Consider the following 13,075-nt stretch of genomic DNA (forward strand, 5'->3'; position numbering starts at 1 on the left):
ATTATTAGTGACCAGCTTTACGTTGCTGGAACAGGCAACTGGCCTATTGATTGGTAAATAGCCAGGCAGCTACTCAAAGATAGGCCAGGCAGCAGTTCTAGTACATGCTTGTTCACACAGTAGATGATAGCACTTGCAGAGACAAAAGAGAGCATGAAGTATACAGTATTTAGTATTCAGTAGCATAATAGTAATGCATGCATAGACACACACAATTTTGCCAGCTCCTTGCACATCCAGGTGAGTGCAAAACCATTAAAATTAAAGATATTATGTGCATATGCCCATATACTTTCCTTCTTTTTTAATGGGATATGTTAATCTTTTCTGTATAGTTCCAATTCTACTATGTGTGCTTCTGAAGCAAGCGCGTTTCTCTTTATATCATATAAATCTTTTGCCATATACTTTACCTGACAAATGCATGTTTTGTTTTTCCACAACTTACTCTATTATTAGGTAGAGACTCCTGACATGTAGTGAGAATATGGCTTTTGTCCCATGAAATAGGGACAGTTTTGAGATGGGGAAGAGAAGGAATGTGTTTGTGTTACTCAATGTAATCCCTCATGCAATTTGGTTCCCAGCGGCATAGGAACAAGAATATTGCAAGATGTTCTTTGCCCTGTTCTTGACTCTTGTGAAGTACAAGACCTGTTTTATCACAATGGATTATTTCAGGTTAACTCTTGAAATCGGCTCCTGAGAGCCAGTGGGGAAACGCGCCCTGGAGAGCTTTGGAATGGCAAGGGAAAACAAAGTGGTCACTGTTATGTTTGAGCTGGGTTATTTGTTTCAAAACCTTCGTGAGCAGTGAGAGGCTGCCCTTCAGTCAGGAGTTTTCAACACATTTTTATTCCCGCTCGCAGATATAATTGCCCAGAGGAACAAAGAGCCTTTCAGTCCCTCTGCTGCGAAGGGCAGGCCTCTGACAGGCCCGCCAGGTGAGGCCTAACCAAGCACTTCCTGGAAAGGAAGAGATGGAAGGTGCAGGGTGTGGCATCTATACTTAGTAGCAAAGATATCAGGTGACACAGTATTGTATCCAGTAAACAAGAATGAGCGAATGTAGCTAACCTGTTGGGCAAGAACACCCTTTTTTGGAGGTTGCAAAGAAAAGCATAAGTAATCACTTTAGAGATACACTGGGTGTTGTTTCTACATGGAATCAGTCCCCACGATATTTATTTCCCTTCCTCCATCATGGTGCCATCCCTCCCCTCCCTGGCAACTATTTTAGGCAAAGACAAATATATCAGGAGATATAATCATGTGTACCATAAAGAGAATAAAATAAAATAAAGCTGATCTAAAAACAGAGTGCTGGATTTTGTTTACTAAGCTGTAAGATATTTCAGACTTCCTTCATTGGCTTAAAAGAAAGTTTTGATAATATGTAAATTAGGGTGACCATATTTGGGAAACCAAAAACGAGGTTACCCAATGTGTGTGTGGTGGTGGTGGGGGAATTGGCTTTCCAGGGCCTCTAGAAAGCACGTCATTCCCCCTGCCACCTGAAAGGCCCCAATTTGAGCAGAGGAGGGGAAAGCATGTCATACCTGCCTGCCCCGCATTGCTCCAATTGGGGCCTTTAAGGCCACTACCAGAGCAATATGAGGGCAGTGGCACACTTTCCAGGGTCTCCAGAAAGTGCATCATTGCCCCACCACACTAATGGTGGCATCCATTAGCATGGCGAGGGGGTATGATGCACTTTCCTTTAAGGCACTGATTGGAGGGGAAAGTGTGTCATTCCCAGTCCTGATTGGAGCCGAGGGGGGGGGGGGCGGGGGGCGGATGATGTTCCTCCAGAAAGCACATCCTCCTCCCCCCCCCCCCGTCACGCTAATGGCAGCCTTAAAGGGGAAAGTGTGTCATTCCAGGACAATACAGAAAATTACAGAAAATCCCCTCTGACACCAAATAGAGCAAAAACCAGGAGAAATCTGGGGAAATCCTGATAGCTGGTCACCCTAAATTTAATCAATCAATCAATTAATTAACTGCTTAAAAGGCAGAACATCATTCCACTAAAAACTCTTGAAGCAGTGGATAATCCTTCAATTTTTAAATTCTCCCCAACCCCAGGATAAGGTTTTTGGTGTGGATTGTACAAGCTGTTATGGAATTTTAATAAAATTACATTAAAATTGCCTGTTGTGCATACATATAGACAAAGAGAGAGAGAGAGAGATCAATCTGGAGGGTAGGCTTCAATTTGTAAAACAAAACTTTGCTTCTGAAAAGCTATCTAAGCAATTCTGTCTAACAAAGAGTTCTGCGTAACCTGGGAGTTTCCATATTCTTTACAATAGCAGTCATTTTACCTACTGGATGTATATCATTCCTTATTCCTGATTTTTGTTAGAAGCTGTCAGCATGTCTACCTACAAATGGTTATGTGAATCTTGGAATCTTGCATCCTGCAATTGTAATCTATCTTTCCTATTAAGTATCTCTCCATACTGCTTCCATCAGAACTTTGCAGTGCAAACTCTGAAGGTGGTCTGCTAGTAAGATGAATCATCTTTCTCTCCCAATCCTTCCTCTTTTCCAATGCTCTTCCCTGAAAGAGCTTCTTGTCTGGGATCTCCTGCAGTTTTGTGTTCTATAACCAACATGCATATCTTTGGAGTCGAAAGCAGTGGAGCAAAGCTGCAATCCCTTTCTGTTCCTGAGTGCACTTTATGCTTTATTTATTTATTTATTTATTAAAAAGCCCTGTGAAGCATCTTTCTTTTTACCTGCAGGGTGAGGATGTTTCATGCCTGAGAGCTTTTCAAATCTCCCTTGCTTCTGGAACTTATTCTGGTTAACCCCCAATCCGAACATATATATATGAATAAGAGGCCACAGTGTTCTACCATTCATGCAGGTGGCTCCTGGCAGCCCCTCTGCAAAGGGCTCTCTCTGTGTTTCTCACTGCCCAGGGAGCAGAGAAAAGAGGAAATTACCACTTAAGCTGCATTAGTTCATTGAGCTGCAGTTAAGGAAGTCTGGGACTATGGTCAGCCTGACCTCCTTCAAAGGGCAAGAAGACACTGATCACAGGTGAACCTCTTATCTTAGTATTTTGCTCCTCCAAATTCTACTCCAAAAGGACTCAAATTGTACATGCAAAATAATTATATGCATTAAGTGAACGAAGGTCTACTTCCTGATTTTGTTGGGAGAGGAGAAGTGCATATTTGACCTTAAGCCTCCCAGAGATTACATTGGTGTTGGAGGGAGAAGGACTCACTCCAGCAAAGTGTAAACCCTGTTAGGCTGAAGCTATCGTGTGTGATGAACCTATTTATTTATTATTACATTTATAGCTTGCCTTTTCCCCTCTTGTAAGGAACCTAGGGCAGTTTGCATAGTCCTCTTCCCCGCCAATTTATCCTCACAACAACCCTGTGAAGTAGGTTAGGATGAGATTATTTATTTATTTATTTATTTATTGCATTTTTATACCGCCCAATAGCCGAAGCTCTCTGGGTGGTTCACAAAAATTAAAACCAGTCAAAGTATAAAACAAACAGTATAAAAACATGATATAAAAGCACAACCAGGATAAAATCAGCAGCAGTGCAGAAATACAAATTTAAAATAGCCAAGTTAAAATTAAATGTATAGACTGTTAAAATACTGGGGGGGGGGGGAATAAAAAGGTCTTCACCTAGTGCAGCCTTCCTAAACCTGGGGCGCTCCAGATGTGTTGGAGTACAACTCCCAGAATTGTAGCAGAGCTGGCTGGGGCATTCTGGGAGATGCAGTCCAACACATCTGGAGCGCCCCAGGTTGAGGAAGGCTAACCTAGTTTCTGAAAGAATATAGTGTCATTGACTGATCCAAAGTCACACAGTGAGCTTGATGGCAGAAGTAAGCATGAACACCATGTCGCCTTGCAAATAAGCAAAACAAGCCACTGCGTGTCTACTCAGAACTAAGGAGGAAAGACTCACTCAGCAGCACTTTCAAAAAAAGCATTGTGTCTATATGCTTACTCATATAAGTAAGCAAGGGAAACCTCTGCATGTTTATTCAGAAGTAAGGGAGCCAAGCCTCTGCAAGAGAAGGATCAGAAGGAAGCAGAACTCAATCACTCAGTAGCTTCCGTCACTGGCCCTATTCCCTTTCCCACATAGCTGGTTGGAGATAGGTTTCTAAGGAGGGTAGGGTGACCATCTGAAAAGGAGGACAGGGCTCCTGTACCTTTACCAGTTATATTGAAAAGGGAATTTCAGTAGGTGTTGTTTGTATGCATGCAGCACCTGGTGAAATTACCTCTTCATCACAACAGTTAAAGCTTCAGGAGCCCTGTCCTTTTCATATGGTCAAGAGGGCAGGGCTCCTGCAGCTTTTACTGTTGTGATGAAGAGGGAATTTCACCAGGTGCTGCCTGCATACAAATGACACCTGCTGAAATCCCCTTTTCTATGCAACTGTTTAAGATACAGGAGCCCTGTCCTCCTTTCCATATGGTCACCCTAAAGGAAGGGAAAGCACAGGGTGAGGGCAGATCAAGACATTGCCAGGTGACATGAGGGTATCCCACAGTCCAAAGATTTCCTATCCTGGAGTTATGCCTTCTTGGGTCATCCTAACTACCATTAAAACACATCAGTAAAATGTTTCTGGCTATCAATTTTGGGGACCATGAAATTCATACAAAACGATAGTTGGAAAGTTTTTCACCCCAATAGAAACAACGTTCAAATACACATAACTGTGCTTGTACATATTCTTCCCCAGTTATCATTGCCTCAGCCTTTCCCCTTTCCTCCTTACCTCCCTCTATTGTCTTCCACGTTGCTGGAATGTAGATGGTATGCTCCTTAAGGCAGGGACCTTTTCTTGCTTATGTTACTCTGTAAAGAGCCATGGTGCCATATAAGCAAGCAGCTCACCCACCCACCCACCCAAATAATGAAGAGCTCATTCAGATTCTGCATAGGATGGAAGAAATCTTTCGAAAAGGAGAAGGTGAAATGGAAACAAGGCAGCCAAGTGACTACTGCTGCTTTTGTGCCTAATGCAAAGGCAGGTCACCCAGTTTTGATTTTATTTCCATTAGTTCAATTGGAGCTGCATCTGTCCATACCTGTAGGACGGAGTGAGCCCAACTGCTCCTTGGAAACTTAATTGGCCCTTCAAGTGAGCTTCACATTTTGGCTTGGCCTCTCTTTGGCTCCCATCCCCACTTGGGCAAAGACAAAGAGGGAAAATGTTCGGTGAGGTTTCTTCCTTCTTCTGCACTTGGGATTTATTATTTTGGCACAATCGCTTGCAGAAATAAAATCCAAAGAAGAAAGATCAAAAAGCAAACTTAGTGCTTCTCTGAGCTATTTTTTGCTTGGCCTGGATAATCTGCATATCAATGATCTTTCTCTCCAAGCTTTCAGCTAGCCAAATGCAAAGAGCGATCTATTTTAAAAGATAGAGAAGCTGAGAGAATAAACCTTCAGGGGTATAAAACAACAGCATTAACTCAATAAACTTAGTGCTTTATTGTATTGGCTAAAGTCCATCTGAAAACATGGCTCCACTAAAACAACATGCATCAGATACAGTCAGCAATGTAATCAGATGTGAGAGAGTGACCTCATGCTACAACTGCCTGCCCCTCTCTCTCTCTCTCTCTCTCTCTCTCTCTCTCTCTCTCTCTCTCTCTCTCTCTCACACACACACACACACACACACACACACACACACACACACACAAACCCTTTGTGTGTTTATTTATATCTGAGAACTTTACTGGTCACGGTGCTCAGGGCAGTTGACAACAATGTAAAACTACAATATGAATCATAAAAGCTAGTCAAATAAAAGAATGCAATACACTACAGTCTGATTAAAAACATAAAGCTGTAAATCAGAGGCAGTGACAGCAGGTAGAAGGACAAGGAGTGAGTCCTAAAACCCCCTCAGCGTCAAAACTGCTCCTAGGCAACCCAAGCCACCGCCTCCTCCTCCTCCTCCGATGGCTCTTTCCTTGCTTACTCTGCTCTGTTCCTACTCTCCTGCCCCTACTTTAGCTCTTCTCAGTTTGCAGCCATCCCCACGAATCTATTCCTCCTCCTAGGGTTTCTGTGAGGTTTCAAGCCAAGCTAAGAGAACGGCTTTCGCTCACAGAAAATGAATTGCAGACCTTCTGACAGCTTTATTCCCTGACAGTGGCAGGATCTACACTACTGCTTTAAAGTGCTTTATAACAGTTTTGACACCTGTTGAGGCCCAGGACACACTCCGTATACAGTTGTCAAAACTGTTATAAAGCGCTTTATCATACCAGCTCAGTCAACAAGTGTCGAAGCCTTCACCATGAGAAGCCACCACCACCCTCTCTCTCACACACACACACCAATCACAATACAACATTTTTATTTCACAGTGTTTTTTATACTGGCAAGGATTTATTTATTTTTTACAACTTTATTTTTTTAACCTGCACTCTGCAAATGCGGTCATGGCTCACTGGGAAAAAGCAGTTCTTCCCAGCTATGTCTAGGAAATCAATAGAAGTAGCAGACAAAGTTTATGACCTGAGAACAAAAGAGGAGATCAAATCACAGAGGTGAGTAAGTTAGGACCTCCAAACAGAATACAATATAATAGGACCAAAGGTCAGTTTTGGATCAGAGCTCCCACCACCACCACCAAAGAAATCTCTAATAGGAACCTCAGATATTTATGATCCCTCAGAAACATGAAAAAATAATAATCCAATAACTTGGCCTTTGGGGCAGTGGATTCTTGTTCAATTGGGAAAATTGGTAAATTCTCATGCCCAGTTTCCACTTTTGTGCTCTTCACTTTATGTCAGCAAAATCAAGTGACAGCAGCACAATAGTGGTACAATCTTATACCCGCCCTCGGGATGCAATCTTATTCCCATTTACCTGAGATTAAGCTCCATTGAACTCAATGGGACTTACTTCTGAGAAGACCCGTACATAGGACTGTGCTGCGTTGTACACAGTAATTCAGTGCAGAAAAATCAAGTGATTATATATACATGTATTAATGATCTGGAATGGTGGGAAGATTTGTACTCTTGACTTCTATTCCCATCTCTGAGAAAGAGTGTCATGCATCAACATCAATTCCTGCCCAATTGAACTGCTACAACAAAGTGGATGTTTTTTCTGCTCTCAATGTGAATATTATTATTATTATTATTATTATTATTATTATTATTATTATTATTTATTTATTTATTTATTTATTTATATAGCACCATCAATGTACATGGTGCTGTACAGAGTAAGGCAGTAAATAGCAAGACCCTGCCGCATAGGCTTACATTCTAATAAAGTCATAGTAAAGCAATAAGGAGGGGGAGAGAATGCAAACAGGCACTGGGTAGGGTAAACAGGCACAGGGTAGGGAAAAACTAACAGTATAACTAACAGTCTAAAGTCCGAGTAACATCAAGTTTTAAAAGCTTTAGGGAAAAGAAAAGTTTTTAGCTGAGCTTTAAAAGCTGAGATTGAACTGGTAGATCTCAGATGTTCTGGGAGAGCATTCCAGGCGTAAGGGGCAGCAGAAGAGAATGGACGAAGCCAAGCAAGGGAAGTAGAGACCCTTGGGCAGGTGAGAAACATGGCATCAGAGGAGCGAAGAGCACGAGTGGGGCAATAGTGTGAGATGAGAGAGGAGAGATAGGGCAGAGCTAGACCGTGAAAAGCTTTGAAGGTCAACAAGAGAAGTTTATATTGGATTCTGAAGTGAATTGGAAGCCAATGGAGAGATTTCAGAAGCGGAGTAACATGGTCAGAGCGGCGAGCCAAGAAGATGATCTTAGCGGCAGCGTGGTGAACAGAAACCAACGGACTGATGTGAGAAGAAGGAAGGCCAGAGAGAAGAAGGTTGCAGTAGTCCAACCGAGAAATAACCAGTGCATGAACAAGCGTCTTGGCAGAAGAGACAGACAGAAATGGCCCGAATCCTGGCAATATTATACAGGAAAAAGCGACAGGATTTAGCTACTGCCTCAACATGAGGACTAAAGGAGAGCGAGGAATCAAATATAAAGCCAAGACTACGAGCTTCATTGACCGGAGTAAGCGAAACATCATTGACAGTAAGAGAGAATGAGAGGTGAGGAGAAGGTTTAGGAGGAAAAACAAACAATTCAGTCTTAGCCATATTAAGTTTCAAACGACGATGAAGCAGCCAGGCTGAGATATCTGAAAGACAAGCTGAGATACGATCGTAAACATCAGGAGAAAGTTCCGGAGATGAGAGATATAGTTGTGTATCATCGGCATACAGATGATATTGGAGGACATGAGATTGAATAAGCTTACCCAAGGGCAACATGTATAAAGAAAACAACAACGGGCCAAGCACCGAGCTGACCTCTCCATTTCAACTGTCAAAATCTATCAAATTATGTAAATGAACCAGTTATCGTATAATATAACACCCAAAAGCCTGGAAGCAACTTTCCAAATGCTACTTGTACATGTGTCTTAGAAGAGGAACAAAATGTCCTCATTCAAACCATATCACATATCAGGGCAGCCACATTAGAGACAGATTTGCGGTTTAAGCGGTCAAGTAAAATATAGCTAAATTAGGGCTAATTTATTCCCTAAGCACTATGAGTCATAATCCTCTACCAGCTAGGACCTGGGACAGTGAAGGGAGACTCAACAAGATTTCACTGTGTTTAATTTGGCACCTGCTCTTGTAAATGCAGTTGTTTTAGAGATTTTTCACCTCTTTGGAGTGACCCATGTGGAAGATATATGTATTGCAAGAACTTCTTAGCATCTCCATCTTTGGCTTCAGTAAAGTTTGCAGAGGTCTCTGGATGTTGTGCATGTAAACAGGGATTTTATATGTGTGTCTTTGCACTAGTGACTGAATTATTTAAGGATTCACTCAACAAGTTAAGAACCTCTAAAAATCATATAACTATCTTTGGATAATTGTGATAGCTGTAAAAATTCATTAAGCAGATAAGGGCACAAAGGCAACAATAGCAACAAGAAAATCTGACACCTTTCACGCAATTTGGCAGAGATTTATTGATTTATATGTTTCTGGATTGGGTTTCCATTTGATAACTCGCCCAAATGCAATTACATGGGCTTAAGTCAAATAGGCCTTTAATGCCAAATTGAAAGGAGTGAAGCATTGTGCATTGTCAGAGCGCAACGCCAGGCCAATCAAACAATAATCCAGAATGATCCAACTGGAAGACAACTAGCAATTAAGGGCCTGCTCACTAGGCAACAAGTATGGGTCACAGTTCCATTCCAGTAGGAAGTCTGACTGGAACTGAGTTCCAAAATGGGGAGGGGAAATGCATTTGCTGCATAGGGCATTTGTATATAGGTGGGCTTATAAATTGAAATCATCATCATCAACATCATCATCATCATCATCATCATCATCAAACCTAGTCCTTCCATATTTAGAGCTTGTTCTAGAAACCACATAGACAGCAGGGGTAGGACATATCTCCAAATTACACAACGATGACTTCACATGCCCCAAGTGGGCTCTGGCATGGTGTAATGACAGGGCCCTCTTAGCATATTACAGAGGCCTCTGTGAATGAGCTGTGGGCCTAGGATGAGCCAGGGATGTCTCCAGGTGACAGAAGGCCCTTACATGTGAGGCAGTTCTTCTGAACAGACTCAAAGCATCTTTCAATTGCAAGCAGTGGAGGCTGGTGGCTCCAAGGTCAGTGGGGAGGTGAACATGCTCTGGGTTTCAGTCAGAACCAGTAGGAACTCTAAAGGAGTTGTGGAAGGTGCACCTTGGATAGCTCCTTTAGAGTTCTGACTACATCCTGGTGTGAATTCACCACCTCACTGACATCGAAGCCACCAGCCTCCACTGCTTGCAAGTAAGCCATTATGGATGTCTTTACATTAAAGGGAAATTGTGTAGCTTACCCAGAGCATTTGTGTTTTCTGCTTTTTGGCACGATTGTTATGGACTGCATTACACAGGTGGAGAGGGGCGACCATGTGCTTTGAATGGAATACTTCACCTCTGTTCACTTCAATTGGGACAGCACCATCTAGTAGCAGAAGATCATACTTTTTTTTTTAGGATGTTACCACTTTAAAAGTGCTTCTTTTCATGGTAGAATTTCTAAAGGATACTGCGGGAGACATCCTGGTTGGTCACGACATCATGTAATCAACTCACAAACTAACATAAGTACCATCGATGCAAGGATGCCATAAATGGCTCGTTTAGAGAAGCCCTATATCTGTGCCTTTCATTGGCTGTTCATCCACCAACCACATCCTTCATTAGCAACTCCTAAAAACTGTCCAGCTGTTCCATTTGCCCATAACTTACACAGAGATTTCCCTTGAAGGTATCTTCGGATGTCATGAATGAAACTGGGGCCATGCAAGGTAACCTTCATAAGGGGTTATGGCGTGACAGAGAAATTAGGACATTTTTACCATTTTGGCTTCTGTGGCTTTGCACATTCCAACAGTTGGCAAGTTAATTACAAACCTTCAGGATAAATTGGACCTTAATCATGGACCTGGGATTGCTTGAATCCACCACTGTCCCCAGGGATGGTGTATTCACAGTACAGCTGCCATCAGTTGCCAGAAGAGGTGGATACAAAGTTGAATTATTTTCTCACTCTGGAAATGGATCCTCTGCCCAAACCTCTTTTGACCAGTCTGGCAAAGGCTGCTCTCTGAAGACTGAGCCCTGAGATCATGTTGAATGGGATGACTGCAGAACACAGTCAGGTATCAGGCTGCAAGGCATTGGCCGCTGTGCAGAGTTGCCCGTTGCTGCCTTAGCAGACAAGTATGTGATGCAACCAAGGCGCCATGAAACGCCTAGGTAAGAACGGTTGTGAATGAGACTAAAGAGAGATTGCTGGCTAGCAGAACTGGCAACACCCATGAACATGCCTGCCTGCCCACCGGTATTTACTCTGAAGGCCTATTTAGTGTTGCTGCTCTGTGTGGTAACTGAGTAAAAAAGCCGCTACACTGAGCTCACCCTGGGATCTTAGAAGAAGAACCAAAGAACTTCCTAATCCTACTCAGAAAGCACGATTGCTGTCTAAGCTGAGAGCTGTTGGAGTTCAGGTCTGCTTGGGAGGCACTCTTTCAGCCTCATAGCCCCTCATTCCAGCTGCCCAGGTCAAGTGGGGATAACTCAGCAGGGGAGGAAAGGTACTCCGCACATGCTCAAGGACAATGATTCTGACTTCAGAAAAATCCAGAGTTGAGCCCCGGCTTTGAAAATAGATCCTGAACACTGGCTAAAGAAAGATAAGAACATAAGAACATCCATGCTGGATCAGGCCAAGGGTTCATCCAGTCCAGCATTCTGTTCACACAGTGTCCAACAAGCTGCCTGCGAGAAACCCACAAGCAGGACGTGAATGCAACAACACCCTCCCACCCATGTTCCCCAGTAAGTAGTGCACACAGGCTTATTGCCTCTGATACTGGAGGTAGCACATAGCCATCAGGACTAGTAGCCATAGAGAGCCTTCTCCTCCAGGAATTTATCCAGTCCCCCTTTTAAAGCCTTCCAAATGTCTTGAGGAAGTGAATTCCATAGCTTTATTATGTGCTGCATTACCAAGTACTTCCTTTTATTTGTCCTGAATCTCCCACCTGATAGAGGGAGTGATTTCAAAATGTAAGGTAAGATTCTCAGGAAGCTGAATTCTCTCTCCAATTTTCTGCACTCCTGCAGCATTACAACAACTACCCGGTCCTGTAAATGGGTGCTTGTGGCTGACATCCATTCAGCTGCAGTCCACACAGCAATTATTAATTAATTAATTAATTAATTAATTTCATTTTTATACTGCCCATCAGCCAAAGCTCTCTGGGTAGTGCACAATTAAAAGCCATAAAATGGAACAAGTACAGGTAAATTTAAAGCATGAAAAGTTAACATGCAATGCTCTAACAGTCAGGGAGTTTTTCCTGATGTCCAGCTGGAATCTGGCTTCCTTTAACTTGAGCCCATTATTCCGTGTCCTGCACTCTGGGAGGATCGAGAAGAGATCCTGGCCCTCCTCTGTGTGACAACCTTTTAAGTATTTGAAGAGTGCTATCATGTCTCCCCTCAATCTTCTCTTCTCCAGGCTAAACCTGCCCAGTTCTTTCAGTCTCTCCTCCTTCTCCTCACCCTAGTCTCAGGGAAGGATGGGGAGGGGCAGGTGACTGCCATAAAGCCCACACTTGCTCCTTGGCATGGGAGTTATTTGGCACAAGCCTGGAGGAGCGAAATTGTGGGGTTTTGGAGGAATGCAGCTCCAACTTGGTGCCGTGAAGACAGCCCCTTGATTTTAGCCGCCTGAGTTTGTGAGTATACCGAAGGGTGTTCCTTTGAGACAACACCTCCCACAAGTCGCTTGAACATTTAAGCCAATACTTTATAATGTTGGTATACTATCATCCTGATGTATAATTAACATTTTTTATGTTTGATTCTGGCTGGCAACGCATTAGCCTAAGGCAGTGTTAAAAAATAAGTTGTTGGAAAGTTCCTTCCAAGCAGATAACTCGAAAGCCCCTAAACAGCCAAATCCTGTTTGCTTTGGCCTATGTAGTAATGTTCTTCAGAAAGATTGGTTAAAGAGTGAGGAAGAAAGGGCAGTTAACATGGGGGGGGGGACCCTCAGTCATGCAAAAATATTTCTGAAAAGGTATTGGGAACCTTTTGTACCCAGCTCTGGTCAGGCCAGGATGGCTGCCACATGTTAACCATTGCAATTTCTGGATTCCCTTTCTACTCTACTAGGTTGAATGGAATTTCTTTTGTTTTTTAAATTCAATGATATATACACACTAATAAAAGCCTATGGAAGCTTATAATGTGGCAGAAAGAGGAAATAATGAGGGACAGAGGCAGGGGCAGAGAAGCAAACATGATATTCCCCATGTGATGATGCTTTCAGTTTGGCTGTCTTGAACCCTTTTCAGATAAGATTAGTTTGCAATCCTATACTACTTGGGACTAAACCCTAATGAATTCAGTGGCACTGACTTCTGAGAAGACATGTACAGGGTTCAAGTGTAAACCAACCTTCCCCAGCCTGGTGCTCTCCAGATGTGTTGCACTGCAA

The 13,075-nt window shown here is 42.9% G+C and overlaps 1 non-coding gene across 1 annotated transcript; it reads right to left on the reverse strand.

Moving 5' to 3' along the window:
- Positions 1 to 263: 263 nt before the first annotated feature.
- Positions 264 to 371, reverse strand: LOC134413478 (U6 spliceosomal RNA). The gene has a single exon (XR_010026487.1). It is a non-coding gene; the product is annotated as a U6 spliceosomal RNA (small nuclear RNA).
- Between the last annotated feature and the right edge of the window lie 12,704 nt (positions 372 to 13,075).

This window comes from Elgaria multicarinata, chromosome 1 (genome assembly GCF_023053635.1).
Source record: "Elgaria multicarinata webbii isolate HBS135686 ecotype San Diego chromosome 1, rElgMul1.1.pri, whole genome shotgun sequence".
Taxonomy (NCBI): domain Eukaryota; kingdom Metazoa; phylum Chordata; class Lepidosauria; order Squamata; family Anguidae; genus Elgaria; species Elgaria multicarinata.